Source organism: Plectrocnemia conspersa, unplaced genomic scaffold (assembly GCF_051122295.1).
Source record: "Plectrocnemia conspersa isolate PC_06_02 unplaced genomic scaffold, ASM5112229v1 ptg000001l, whole genome shotgun sequence".
NCBI lineage: Eukaryota > Metazoa > Arthropoda > Insecta > Trichoptera > Polycentropodidae > Plectrocnemia > Plectrocnemia conspersa.
In genome coordinates, this window is record NW_028277165.1 from 31,869,815 (window position 1) to 31,884,661 (window position 14,847).

The window sequence follows — 14,847 nt, forward strand, 5'->3', positions numbered from 1 at the left end:
AACTGATGAAAAGCGGAATTAAAACAGATGCGATTCGGTTGCTAGAGACATCCATCACTCGGCTGGTGCGCTGAGGGGTTGATTCTCTAACTGCGAACACCACACAGCAAGGAAAAGTGAGACACTTTCGCTTTTACGCATAAAATGTTTAAACAACCCTTGAATTTTTCATAATTTTCAATTCGGCGATGTAATCGCATTATAGCGTTGCATTAATTGTAATATGCGGTAGTAGAAATTAATCGCCACGATCTGATACGTTCGCAAATTCTGGTCGCCCTAGGGCTGGCGGCAACGAGAGAAATATTTAACCCTTTCCGGTGGTGATTTCGGGGGGTGGATTAAACGGGAGAAACGAAGAAAGTCCGCACCTCCCGAAACAGATAATTTATGAACGGTGAAATACTAATGCACTCTGTATTAATCTCGCTTTAATTATCACCCGTTTGTGTACATCAAATGTGAGCATCAATATTTTATGGGGTGTTTAAGAGTAATCCGTAGCAATACATCTATGCGTATATTATCTATAGAAGCCTAAACGATATTATTCGCACGTGATTCATTAAGCGACTTGTTTATTGTCAAATGACAAATCTCAATAAATGAAATTAAATCCAGAAATTATTTTTCTAGTCAATAATATATGTGTTAAATGCATTGTACTATTTCATTATTACTGTCTTATTTTTTTAGTAATAAGTTGAACTTTAACAAAATTAAGGGCTTTTGTAGAATTATTTAAATTACACCGCAAAAATAATTTTGACGCATTTAGATATTAGTTATAACATTCACACGCATCTATATTTATATTTATTTATACACATTGAGATAAATAAAATTTATCACCACGTTTGAATTTATAAGTGTATTATTATTGTCGTTTAGTTAAACATAACTATAAAGCTAACTAACCCCTTTAAGTGTTAGTTTTAAAATTGAATTGAATTTAGCAATTAGCCAATATATGATATTTCGCAACGACCCACTCAGGAGCTCGCTATTCGTTATCGTCCAATTAAAAGATCATTTAAAAGCACGAGTCCCTCGGGAGGTGCGCGAGTGTTAAAAAAGCCAACTATGCGCCCTTCGTTCGCTAAACACTCTCCGGTATCAGTGCACAATGGCCGAGTGCTCCCCCCATTATAGTTGGCCCGAATATAAATAATATTGTAGGGGCGCATTATTCAGCGGCGCCGCGGGGCGTCTTTGTTCAATTTTATTGGTTTGGTGTCGAGCCTATTTCGTTAACAGCCCTTGGCGCCCTTTGTCGCAACGGCTCCTAATCATAGGTCAAGGTAGTCTCTCAGCTCGGTAATTAAGGGCACACATGTTCCTTTGAGGACTTTTCAATTCACTGTCTTTCGCTTATTATAAAAAAAATATATTCCATTTAAAATTTTTAATGATTTACCAAAATCAACTATGAAATATTGTAAAGAAATACAAAAATATGTTTTTGAAGAATTTATGCAACTTATATCAAATTAAATTAGATCAATAAAAATTGCTTGTATTTATCGGGTCAGAATTTTAACATGGTTTTGGTCAGAACTTATATTGCATGGGTCAGAATTTATATTAAATGGTCAGAATACTAGCTGTCAGAATTAATATTAAATGGTGAGATTTATGTTGACACAGGGTCAGATTCGATTTTTTCAGTTGGCAATAGTTTTATCGTTTAAGATTGGTACAACTGTTCGACGGCGTCTGTCGTTTACATCTTGACAGTTCTGATGCGCCAACGCTGAATCAACAGCTCAACACCAACTTATAAACCTTGCTACGACCACTACTACGGTGAATGATAATCAAAGTGTAATATTCTAAAATAAAACAAAATTTATTTTATAAACTGGTTTTTATTTATTAATAATTAAAAATTTATATAGGAAAGAGGAGGCGTCTCGCTACCGCTCGCGCCGACTTTCACTATAGAACCAAGCAACCTAACCTTTTTTTAATGATATTGTATTGATTTGTCCTCTTGTAATTGTCCAATCTATGACTAACTATTCAAAAAGCGAGGACACATATGTGAGAACTGCAATTAGAATGAGATAATAAAATAGGTTAACTTCAAGTTTCCTGTGTAAAATACGTGACTATGGCAGCAGGTTAGTTTATTATGACTATGTGTTATTTTTATTCTGACCGTTAATTATTTTTATTCTTACCATTTAATATTTATTCTGACCATTTTTCTAATAAAATTCTGACCGAAAATTGATTTTTATTCTGACCAAAATTTGATTTGAATTCTGACCATTTAATTAAAAGTCAATAAACAATACCTGTATAATATATATTTTTTAATTTTCATATTTGTTCTTTTAAAATTTAATAATAAATATTTCAAATGTACTTTATATATATATTTTTAATATAAACGTGATGTATAATTTTAATGTATTAAATTGCAACTAATTATTATTCATGCAGAATTGCGCAAAAAAAAAAAAAAAATACGCATGTCGTCATTTTTCACGTGCCTGGTAATATTATTTATTTTAATTTAAATCTCCTAATTATTAGATTTGCTTATACAATAGATAACCCAAAATTATCTAAAGCACCCCAAGAAATAAATTATAATAAATAAGTATTTTTTAATATTCTGTTAATGTTTGAATTATATTTTATATGTATTTTTTTCTTTTGTTTAGTGTATAAACAATTAACTGAATAAATAAATAACAAGGTGGTTGCTAACGTCTGGAATCGGACATAACACCAGAAAAAAGGTAATTTATTTTAATTTGAAAAAAATTGATATATTTACGGTAGCAGGTATATTAAAAATTAAATTTCGTACTTTTTTTAAATAGATACTTTTCATTGTTACCATGTAAACATTATACAACCGTATTTTTTTTTGTTTTCCGTAACCAAGATATTAAATGATTTAATCGATAATACTTTGATATTTAATTAGTTGAAATTAACGAGCGTTTTAAAGCACTAAGAAATACGCTTAGTAAATACAAATATTTTTGTAAAAATTTCATCAAGAGTTCTTGACCTACTGATTAAAAAAAACATATGTAATAAATATATTTACAGCTGCTAAATTCAGCAGCAATTCAAAGAATATCCTTAACGTATTAATTAAGCTGTCTATCAATTTTCATCAGTTTTGATTAATTATATAGAAAAAATCGTTATAGTTTATCGAATCAATGAATCATATTTTAAAAGTATTATTTTGTATTTTGTATTTAATAAAATAATTTGTAAAGCAGTAATGGATTCATGTCCGGTATTATTATTATTGTTGCATTACTAGAAAACACCCTCGCATGACATTAGTGACGCGTACAAATATGGCGAGAAAAATAATAATATAATGTCGAAGCCGACGTATCATTAGGTGGCTTTTTTCATAGGCATAACTCAATTTGCGCCATTCGCACAATGGGTTTTAGGATTATTTGCGATATGTATCCCCCTCGGGATTGGGTTCGCACGCTATGAACCATTATTTTTACTAATACAAAACGCCGCGCAACAATCGATCATACATAGCTGGGAATTGGTATTTTTGTTGGCAAACTCCGACTAGTCCGACTAGGCTAATTGCGAGGGTCATTCGGTCTTTCATTATCCGACTGGAAACTAGCCGGAGCCGGGTTCTTTGAAAAACGGGCCGAACAGACAATTGGACGGTAATTAGTGGGATCGGACAGAAAGTCGCAGGATAGTAATGGAGGCCAAGAGGTTGAAATGTGGCCGTGTTTGGGCGTGTGTCACTTGGCATTCTACCCTCGTGCACACCTTGTATTGATTACCGGCTCCCGCCGCCACCCCCCGGCGGGACATACGCCTCTCCGGGACCGAATGCTCCGCCAGGATTCGATGATCAGCCGCGTCAGCAGCTGAATAGAGATTAGCGCACCTTGCTAATAACGACCGCAGTACCCGGGTCCCGTTTTTAATTTCAACCCGGCTGCTTTCGACAAACATAGGTGTACTAACGTTAAACTCGGCTCTCGCCTGTGTGTACGAGGTAAAGCTGATTTCCATTTAAGAGGTAGTTTCGTCGCTTGTTGATTATCTCACCTCGATGCGGATTAACCTGATGACAGACTACTTTTCTACTTTCACGATTGTAATTTTTCATTTATTTGTATCGTGTCTATGTTTGTCTTATTTTAAAGTGAATTGTACGCAAATTAGAGCATTTTTTATGATTTAAAAACGGGTAGAGAGAAGCAAACAGACTGTTTAGCACTGTATGGTGGTGACTTATTGCCAGAAAAATGCATGTCATTGGGCTGATCTAACTTGTGCTTCATGTAAATAACTAATACAAAATTAAGTAGAAAATATCTTTCCTAAGATTAGAGCCAATCTATCTATCGCAAGTGCAGGTAGTAAATTGTCAACAATGAACTTTTTAGAAATGGGTGTTGGCCTTCGCTCAAAGCATACAATATAATTAGAAAGAAACTGTTCTGAGAATTTATGTTTGGTTTTTTGTTTATATCACCTATATAATACCAAATTATTATTATGGAAAGAATGAAAATGATGAATATAAAATATATTGAAAGCATACATGTTACTTTTAATTTATTTAAGTGCAATAAGCAAAATATTTTTAGTGAAGTGTACCGTAAATTCATTTCGTGAGTATGGGCATATAAATGGTCAGACATGGTGGCCCAGAAATAACAAATCAAAATTTTTATTTTTAAATTTAAAAAGTGATAAAAATCAGGTAATTAACACTAATCTATTGAAGAGTCTCACTTACTTTGTATTTGTAAGATGTTTGCCAATGATATTAATTTGTTTTTGAAACTATTATTTCAAACAATTTGGACCCACAGGTTTAGAAACACTGGTTAAATGACGTACTTGACAGGTATTTATGCGAAAAATCATAAGGAAGCTACATATTAAATTTGAATACAATATCTTAATTAGTTTACAAGTTATAGGGAATTTACTGAAAAAGATAATTGTTTGCCATTTTTCCGTGAGATCGCCCGGCCACCAAGCAAAGTTCGGCAAATAAATACCGGTCGTTAAGCTGTTAATGAGAAATAATAAAATGTTTCTGATTCTAAATCAGAAATTTTTAAAGTGTGGCAAGTCCATATTATGGGTAGATATATAATTGTACCAGTGAAAATATAATTTATCTGATATAATACACTCGGGTCTCTTTTTATACGGTAGATACGTTCCACGGGAAAACGCATAAAAAAAACCTGATACGTATAAAAATAAAGGAAACCATAATTTAATAAATCGCATAAAACTCAATCAAAAAAATAATATATACCGAAAATGACATAAAAAAGTTTATTCAATTTTAGAAAAATAAATATTGCTTTGAAAATGTTTATACATATTTTTATAAAAAAATGCTAACAATAATTTTTTTACATTTTTCCTTAGATTTATCGTGACTGGTTCGAAATCACTTTCATCAGCGCATGTTCTGAAGATAATGGTTTTTAACAAATAAAATTGGACTCAATTTCGCGTGATGATTTTTCTACTTTGACAAAATAAACAGTGATTAAACTTTGTGATGGCTTTGCTATTTTTTTTGTGCAATTAGTGCTCGGCTCGTCAAGAATTATCATATTTTTCAAGAAAATGGTGCGCCAATTTAATGCAGAGTTGAAGACCTTCTCGAATTAAATTTGCAGTAAGGGTGAGTCTTATCTTTTACTGATTTATTTTCGTTTTCTGGTTCTTCATCAATATCTAGGGTTATACTAATAATATCATGTCATTCAAGACATTATCTTCATTTTGGTTAAATGTTCCAAAACCTTCCGCATCATTTTCATGTGTTAAAAAAATGATTTCAACTGATTTTAATTGATTTCATTGACTGCAACACATTCGGACAAAAATGTTTCCCAGAACGTTTTGCAAAAAATGCAACATGATTCAAACAGTCCAAAATAGCTTTTTTACCCGAATTATAAAACTAATTATAGCTGTTTATTGGTCCAGAGCTGTTAGATTACTAACGCTTTCGAAGGTTGCGCGAGATTCTCGTCAGTAGGTAATTTTTTTCTGCGCTCTCATATTGATCAAAATTTGGTTTAGATATGCTTCATTTGATTCTCACTTACCGTAAGTCTCAATATGAATGATAGATAACCGAGCGTTCCCACTGCCTGATTTTTTTTGAGTACAGAAAATTTATCGACTACAATTCACCGCCAGCAATTAATTGCTAGCAGTTTAATAGGGATGTCATTTATATCTCCTTTAATTTGTACAGAAAAAATGTCATTTATTGAAATACTATGAATTGAAATAAATAAGAAACGTCTATTGACTAACCAACTTTTTCCCCTATTCTTGAAATAGGTTGTATACAATAAGTTCTTTTTACAGATCTTAATCTATATTTAAGCATTGTTCTTGTTTGTACATCTTTGGTGAAAATTTGAACCAGTAAATAATACGGGTCCATATGTCGCGTGAAAAAAGTTCTCTTTGTGCATTAGCGGGTCGAGTTATCGCAATTGGATCTTGGAGTCCCTCCCCCTAACATAACCGCCGACAAGTAAGGCAAAAAGTGCGTCAAATTTAGAATAGATTGTTTCATTTCATTTGGCCAAAGGTGTCGGCGCGGAATGGAGTCCTTTTGAATTCAAAATGCCCCAGGGGCAGCGGGGCCGGGGCATTAAGGGGCGAGGGCCTCCCCTATCAGCGTTAGATCAGACCCTGGGGACATATGGATTAAAAGTGGCGTAGCTTTTTGAAGCTTTTCCGATCCCCATACAACTCGACGCCTATTTAACTAAACGCGGATACTGCCGAGAGAACTTGCTCCTTTCTCCTCTACATAACCGTTAAACAACTTATCTCCGGCTTTAACTATTTTACAATATATTCACAGTTTAGTAGAAAAATATTTTATTTAATTTATATAAATTCATGAGAAAATATATTAGGATTTTACTAGTCAAAATATAACTTTACCGAAAAATACACATTCACAGTAACATTTATAAATCGGATGTAAATAAATAATAATAAGTATGTAAATATATATTATTACTTATAGAACAATTGAAATCATATAATTGTACTAGCACTTGCCAGATAATTTATATTTTTAATGGTAAAAATATATATCTACTGGTGAAAATGTATTCCGATATGATTTTACTGAAATGACATATTTTAAAAAATATTTTCGGGATAGATTCGAGACTGTTTTTTCTAGATTTTCTTAGGAATAAAACATGAAACTGCATGTATTATTTATTTATTTTGCTGCATTGAATCCAGTTGTCAAATTACTTATAATACAATCTATAAAAATATTAGCTTGGTTTCTTCCTTAATTATTCGATCTGAAAATTCAGATCGAATACCTAAATTTACTGCTACTAATTTACATTCGTAGAATTTTCCCTCTCATGTCTAATATGTTTAAGCGTTTAAAAATCAATTAAGTCAACAATAATTTAAGAACAAATTTTAACACAAACGGAGCGCGTCAAAAAATTACAATTTGTCCCTTTAAATAATAATGTTTATTGTGAAAGTGGGTGCTTTTGAAGGCAATGTTCCGCTCATTTTATTTATTGTGGCTAAAATAACTTATGCCTGAAATACATTAGTACATACGTCTCAAACAACTGTAGTTTAGTTCAGATCTATTATTTGAGGTCAGTTTTTACTTTTTTATACATATACTCTAGCTATGATTTTTCCCCCTCCCCCCTTCTTCAGCAGACCTGGATATGACTGATACAGACTGCATCGTATATGAAAAAATAATATAAGATTAAAGAAAATGATATGAGACACTCTTACTATGACTAAATTGTGTTATACATTTTCTTAAAGGATTAAGCGTCGCGGGTGTGTATTTGTGTTTTGCTTATATGTGTGCGATATACATATTTTTGAGAGAGGGATTTGTCCATAAGCGCGCGCAGGGAGCGGCCAGGGACATTGGGAATTAACACGAGTGTTAAACTTTAATTGAACCCTTGCAAGGGATAACGCTGTTTAAATTATTCGTGCCGTTTGATGTTATCTCTTTACGACTCGCGTATTTATTTACGCGCGTACGTATTTCGCTTTGATGGGATTCTAATAGGCGGCGCCTTTTTACATCGTCTGAGAGTTGCGGCGGACAAACGATGCGATGAGGTGAAGTTTGCAGTTGTGCGGCTGTGCAGTGTCGTCGGTTGAGATAATACCGGAGGGGAGTCGCGTAATCCGATTACGAGACGACACGACGCTCACGTGGCCAGCCGCAGACGACCGTCGGTGCGCGAGCCCAAAGCAAATATTTCCCATTACCATCACTCAATTTACCGCACGTTGTGGAAAAACATTCCCAAATGTTTATTCGTGAAAATGTATTTTTATTAATGGATAATCGAATCGGTGTTGCCAGAGTGACGCCTTGTGCTTGTGTCAATATAGAGGGAGCAACACAGATTAACCACCGCAATAGTATTTATTATTAATCTCGTCGTATTTGCTAAAGTTATTGTGCTGCTCTCGTCACCGCCGTGTCAGTGTTGCCAGTGTTTCGCTTAGTCCGTGGTCAAATAAATCGGCCCCCACATATTATTATTTAAATTTATTTAAAATTAAAATTGCTTTAAACCAAACTCATAGATTGCGACAGGTCAGTTCTATCTGATGTTACTAATTTCTCAGTTTTATTATTTAGAAAGCAATTATGATATTATTTTACGAGCAACAATGAATGATACATTTTATGATGGAATATATAGTGAAATATATTTCTCAATAAAAATTTTTTTTAATAAATATATTAAAAAAATACTACCAAATGCACATTACAATTATTAATACTAACTATATAGTATATAATTAAATTACCATGAGTTTAAGTTTGTGGAACGTTTAATTAGCAAATACAATAGTTACACCCTTATATTTTTTTATTATTTTTTTGTTAATATGACATTATAGAAGCATATTTTATTTTAAAATATCTATTATACATCACTTCTCGATTTGGTATATACTACATTTTAATATATTAACTTTTTTATCTCTCCAGCTTTGCCAGGGATAGATTTAAACTTGTTCTTTATTTATTTAAATTCATTTTTATTATTCCGTTCTCAAAAAAATATTTTAATACTTGGCTATATGCAATATTTTCAGTCTTAATTTTACGTAATCGATCATCAGCACGTCGCTGTTCAGTTTCTTCAGCGGATTTATTGGCACGTATTGCAGTATAGTACGTAATCGGTCGTTAAATGAAAGTTTAAAATAGCACAGTTTATATAAAAATGGTAGTTAGAATAATATGTACAAATGTTACGATGTCACTGTTTACCGTTTAGGAGAAATTCTTGTAATAGAGAGACAGACTTAAAAAAATATGTGAAAGCTTACATAAAGTATGAACGAACTATACTGTCAGGCTTAAAAAGATTTATTTGAGATAATTGGGAAGACATCCAGTTAAGTACAAATTGGAACGATTCTCATAACTGAATTTATAATATAAAACACAATCTTTTTTATAAAATATATTAAAATTATTATTTTTAAAAAAGATTAGATGTAAAGTATTTCAATATAATGTTTTTCTTAAATCTATTTATATCGGTTGATACTATAACAGAATTTTGGTTAACTTGAACTAAGTTCTTGTAATCTCTGTTGTTTATTCAGCCCCCTGTATGATACTTAAAAATGATCTATCATTAATGTGTTTTAAATTTTTTTATATAGTATAATATTTCGCATAGAAAGCTATAAATATAAAAATGTATTTGTATTATTTAATTAGCTATTAGTATATAAATTATTAAATTATTAAAATAACAATGATAATACGTTATGATAATAGTGCGACTTAATAAAAGCAGGTAGTGATTTAAACTTAATTCTTGTAAAAAGTTCAGTTATATTTCAATCAAAATTAAATAAAAAGTGAAATTGTATTTACTCAGAAGTTTGGTTAGATTTTATTTAAGGTACATCATTTTCGTAAGGGTTAATTAATTCTAGCTAAGCTATACTGGTTTTAAACTATTTTAAGCCGAACTCCACCAATAAGTTTTAATCCAACTTAAATTAATCTAGAATTGCGGATATATTTAAATATATTATAACTAAAAATTGCCTTTTTTTAAGACTTAGATGACGTCACTTCTTCTTTCTATCTAATATTAAAAGTGTTTTGGTATACTTATTAGGAAATGGATAACAAAGATCAAAAATTTGAAGAAAATGTTTTTATTTTAAAATTAAAATTATTACCAAAATATTGTTTGCATAAATTAAAATCGATTTTTTGTTTGAATATAATTTTATGTGTATCTGTGAAACTACAAAAAATATATAAAAAAATAATATCCTGATAATCACTAATCCTGATTTCACTAGAAAAAGAGAGAAAAATACAATAATTGAAGTGGTCTTTTTGTAAATTTGGAATCGTACTTCTTCAGAAATAGTTTTTGAATTCTCTCCAAAAACTATGAGTACTTCGCTTTATTTTAATTCCAGAAAATGGGGTTAATAAGGGGCGCAATTGCGACTCTCTAGAGCTATAAACATACATTGGTACAGAAGCAAATTAATTTTAATTTAAAATTTAAAGATCTTCTCTTGTACTAGTATTGGAATACATGCCAGCTGTCAGCTTTTCGTTTATTTAAAGTTTAATATCTTGTAATTATCACTTGGTATTAATTTGCATACCTTTTAGGGTATGCGTACCATACTTGGGAGACCACTGATATAATACATAGTAAATATTTATTAGACAATAGTCCTGAAACGTTGATTATGGTCAAAATAATCAAACACTGAATGGGACTTTGTACTTTTCTCATTTCTTCAGGAGTATATAAGTCAAAACACTGCCGTACTGAATCACATATTTAGACACTAAAATCAAAATTTGACACTTGCTTTCCAATTTGGAATAAACGGTTTCACAAAGTGGAGCTATGGTGAAACGCACTAAATAGACACGACCCTTAGAAGACTAAAGAAAACCGCCGTTTTTCTAGTCATTTAAATACCCAATTATTTAAGCATATCTTCGATACGATTTGAAGACTTCCTGATACAAAAACAGTCACTTATATATATTTACAAATTTTATAAAACAATAATATTAGTATAAATTAAACGACTTGGTAATTCTAATAAAAAATATTAGATTTACAGTCTCTGAATATTTTAATTTCGGCTCACAGATTTCTCTTGTACTTGTACACTATTTTTGACATCACAATCAATATTTCTTTCTTCACAATTTTATTTTATAATATTAAAACATCTAAATTTTTTTTAAATATGTATTTATCTATTGTTCCTTAATCATATACCCACAAGAGTATCTCGAACTCTTTGCGTAAATTCACTAATATAACATGTGTGTATACTAAACTAGGAACTTAATGATATCTATAATCCACGTATATCTACGTTGGTTCCGCCTCTGTGTCTTTTCAGTTTCGGTAAAATTAACCAGCACAAACGGCACATTGAAAGACGAATAGTTTCCCGAATGCGATTACCGCTGTGAATGCGCTTTGACGAGCTCATTCAACGAACAGCGATGACAAATGCAAAGTTTGACAGTCCTCCCCAGAAATTGCAGGTCTTGCATTTTAAAAGGGCGAGGGTTGACGTTTGCGGTGTTCAATAGAGTTGTTTTGAGCGAGAGGCGTCACTACGCGTGATGGGATTGGATAACCATCTTTTATGCAATAACCGAATAAATGAGAGAGAGAGTGTGGCCCTTTTGTCGCTAAGATCGCATCGCAGATAACCGGGATTACTTACGCTTGCCGAACATGACGCAAAATATGCGGTGATTTATTTAGAGGCGCTCTTCAAATCACTATTTAATATATACAGTGTTGATGTGAAAACTTTGACAAATTCAATTATATTTCTCTATTTTTTTGCGAACACACTTTTTGAAATGCGTATTTTTCAGTGAAGTTATAGTTTTAGTAGTATAAATATAATTTCACTAACTGCTTCATAGAAATATTCAAATATATTTTTTTATAAAAAATAAAATTAAATTTATTCATAACTACTTCTTTTAACAAAATTTGCGCTCAGTTGAAGACGACCACTTACGTCGCTTTTAACACGTTTCACGTTTAGAGCAGCATAGAATTTTACTAGCACCTATCAGATAAATTATATTTTTTTTAGTAGACATATATGTACATAGTAGTGAAAATGTATTTTGATATTATTTTATTAAAATTGTTACATACGAGTATATACAATAAAAAAAATTTTAGAACGACAAGCATCTCATAAGCAATTGTTTAATGATTAAAAAAAAATAGGTTACGTATTGCTCTAATTATTTAAGAGACTCTAAATCTTTATACTCACCTTTATGCTTTACGAAAAATTATTCGGTACATAAACACAGTATTAGCATACTAAAAAATCCCAAAATATCAAAACACTATATTAAAAAGTTTGTTTTCATTAAAATAGGTAATTGAAATTAACCGTAAATTACTAATAATTTAAGCTATCATACCTTAAAGTACAGTTTGTGGTAGTTTCTTATGCTTATTATCTTTAAGTAAAAAAATATATTTTGGGTTCTAGTTAAAAAAAGTAACAGATATTTATAAAGATAACCGACTTAAATAAAACTTTAAAAGCATCTTTTAGCCATCTAATTATATGATGTGAAAAAATATTTTTAACTCAATTTTATATTAAAAATATATACTATACTTAAATACAAAGTATACTAAAATATCTATTTGCTGCTTGTTTGGACTAGATCTGACGATCAAAGTGGTATTTAGGATTTTATTAGAGCTTTGAAGGTCATTTTGTGTTATCAAATCGAGATTGAACTTATTCTCGGAGAAAGTGAAAAATTCAAGTGAGTTTCAATTAATTTTTTTTACAACTTTCCTGCATATTTACGATTAGGAAAAAGAGAGAAGATCATCGACTTTTTTCTTTCCTACCCTTTGATCAATTTGGATGGTTCAAGGCTTTGTTTCTTAAAATATTTTATTAGACTTCATATATTTATTGAATTATATTAAACTATCATAGACGAGAGCACATAAAAATGCCGTTTTTATTTTTATGTGCTTTGACTTAAATATTGCTTGGTTAACTTGGTTAACTTGAAATGCTCGCTTTAAAGTCTAAATTAGGATAAAATCGTCATGATGTGATAACTGGTCTAAAAACTAAATGACGCTAAGAGAAAAAAAATCCGCCTACCAAATTCTTTCATCATCCAAGGAGCCAATTATGACAATATTTTTTGCAATGTATAAAAAAATGTTTTTAATGTTAAGTGGATTGTGTAAATATAATAAACTAATTATAGCAGTTTCTCATCTGTCTCATAGACGTATTAGATTTAAGGAAATGCTCACTTTTATCTATAAAAGTCCAAAGGCATGTATTTCATGCCCAATATATTTTTTATTTTCTGAAGCCATTTTAAATAATTTGATGATAAAATTTTCAGTATTTTATGTCATTAGTTATTTAAAGATACTTTTAATAATATTACGTAATTATAAAAAATATATATTTACTGTCTGTGATATGCTAACCTATTATCAACACCATGTATAAATCCATAATATTCAAGTTCATTGAAACCTCGGATTGTACAATATTTTAAAAGATAAGAAATTTTGTTTAATAAATTTAAACTCGATAAACGAGCAGTGTCTTGCTATACGAGCAAATCCGTATTTTTTTATATTAGTGATTTTGCAGCACATTTCCAAAACTTACATTATCATCCTTTGTTTTGAGGAAACTTGTTTTTAATTATGCTCGTATATAAAGGTGTTTTTTTTAAAGATTTTTTTCAAATTGGCAACATTTTTTTAGTGAGTTTAACCAATTTAACAGCTGACATTTTGCCTTGCCATTTCATTATGAATAGACTTACGCCAGAACAACGTTTGCAAATTGTGCAAATTTATTTGATTTAATTCGCGAAACACACCGTGCTCTACCTTCATTTTACGGTCGATATAAACGTCCGTTTTTGCACCACGCACCACGCATAATTGATAATACGCATCCGCAGAGACGTTGTACAGTGCGCAACGAAGAAGTTGTTTCTGCTGTGAAACGTGGCATTGAGGAGGACACAAATTAATCGATTCACCAATGTGCACAGCAATTGGAGCTTTGTCCATCCACTTTATGGAATATTTTGCTGAAAGATCTTGCTTACGAGCTTACAAGATCCAGCTCATGCAATAATTGAAGCCGCTTGATTGCTCTTGATCCACATTTTCACCATAAAAATTTGTTTAGCAAAGAGGGTCATTTTTGTTTGATGGGTCATGGCTATGTCAAAATTACCGCCATTGGAATGAATAAAATCCACTAGTCATTATTTAGACACCATCATTTTAGAAAGCGTTCGAGTGGAGTAGAAACCCATGTGATATATTCGACAAACTCTCTTCGAGTCAGTTTCTGTAGGACCTGCACTTGAAGCGTTTTTCACCTCCTATATACTCATCAGACCGTGAACTCTGGAAGAAAGTCTTCAGGTCCAATGTACTCTCTTAAGTGTCTCATGAAATAAACGATGTGTGCAGATAAAAAGTTAACTATACAAGAAACGGTCGTACCATGAAACAATGCGATGCGGAAGACGGAATAATAATTGTCCGTCACAATACCCATTGACGATTTCCAGCGAATCCAGGGTGTAGGTGCAGTCACCCTCCGTCGAGAGGCCGTCGAGAACGTGACGCTTCGCCGGGGGATTCCACCCTACCCTGTCACGGTCTAAGCTCGGATCCCTTCCGCGGTGAAGGGTGCATCTGTTGAATATGTATGAAGGCATGCACCCTTGTACTT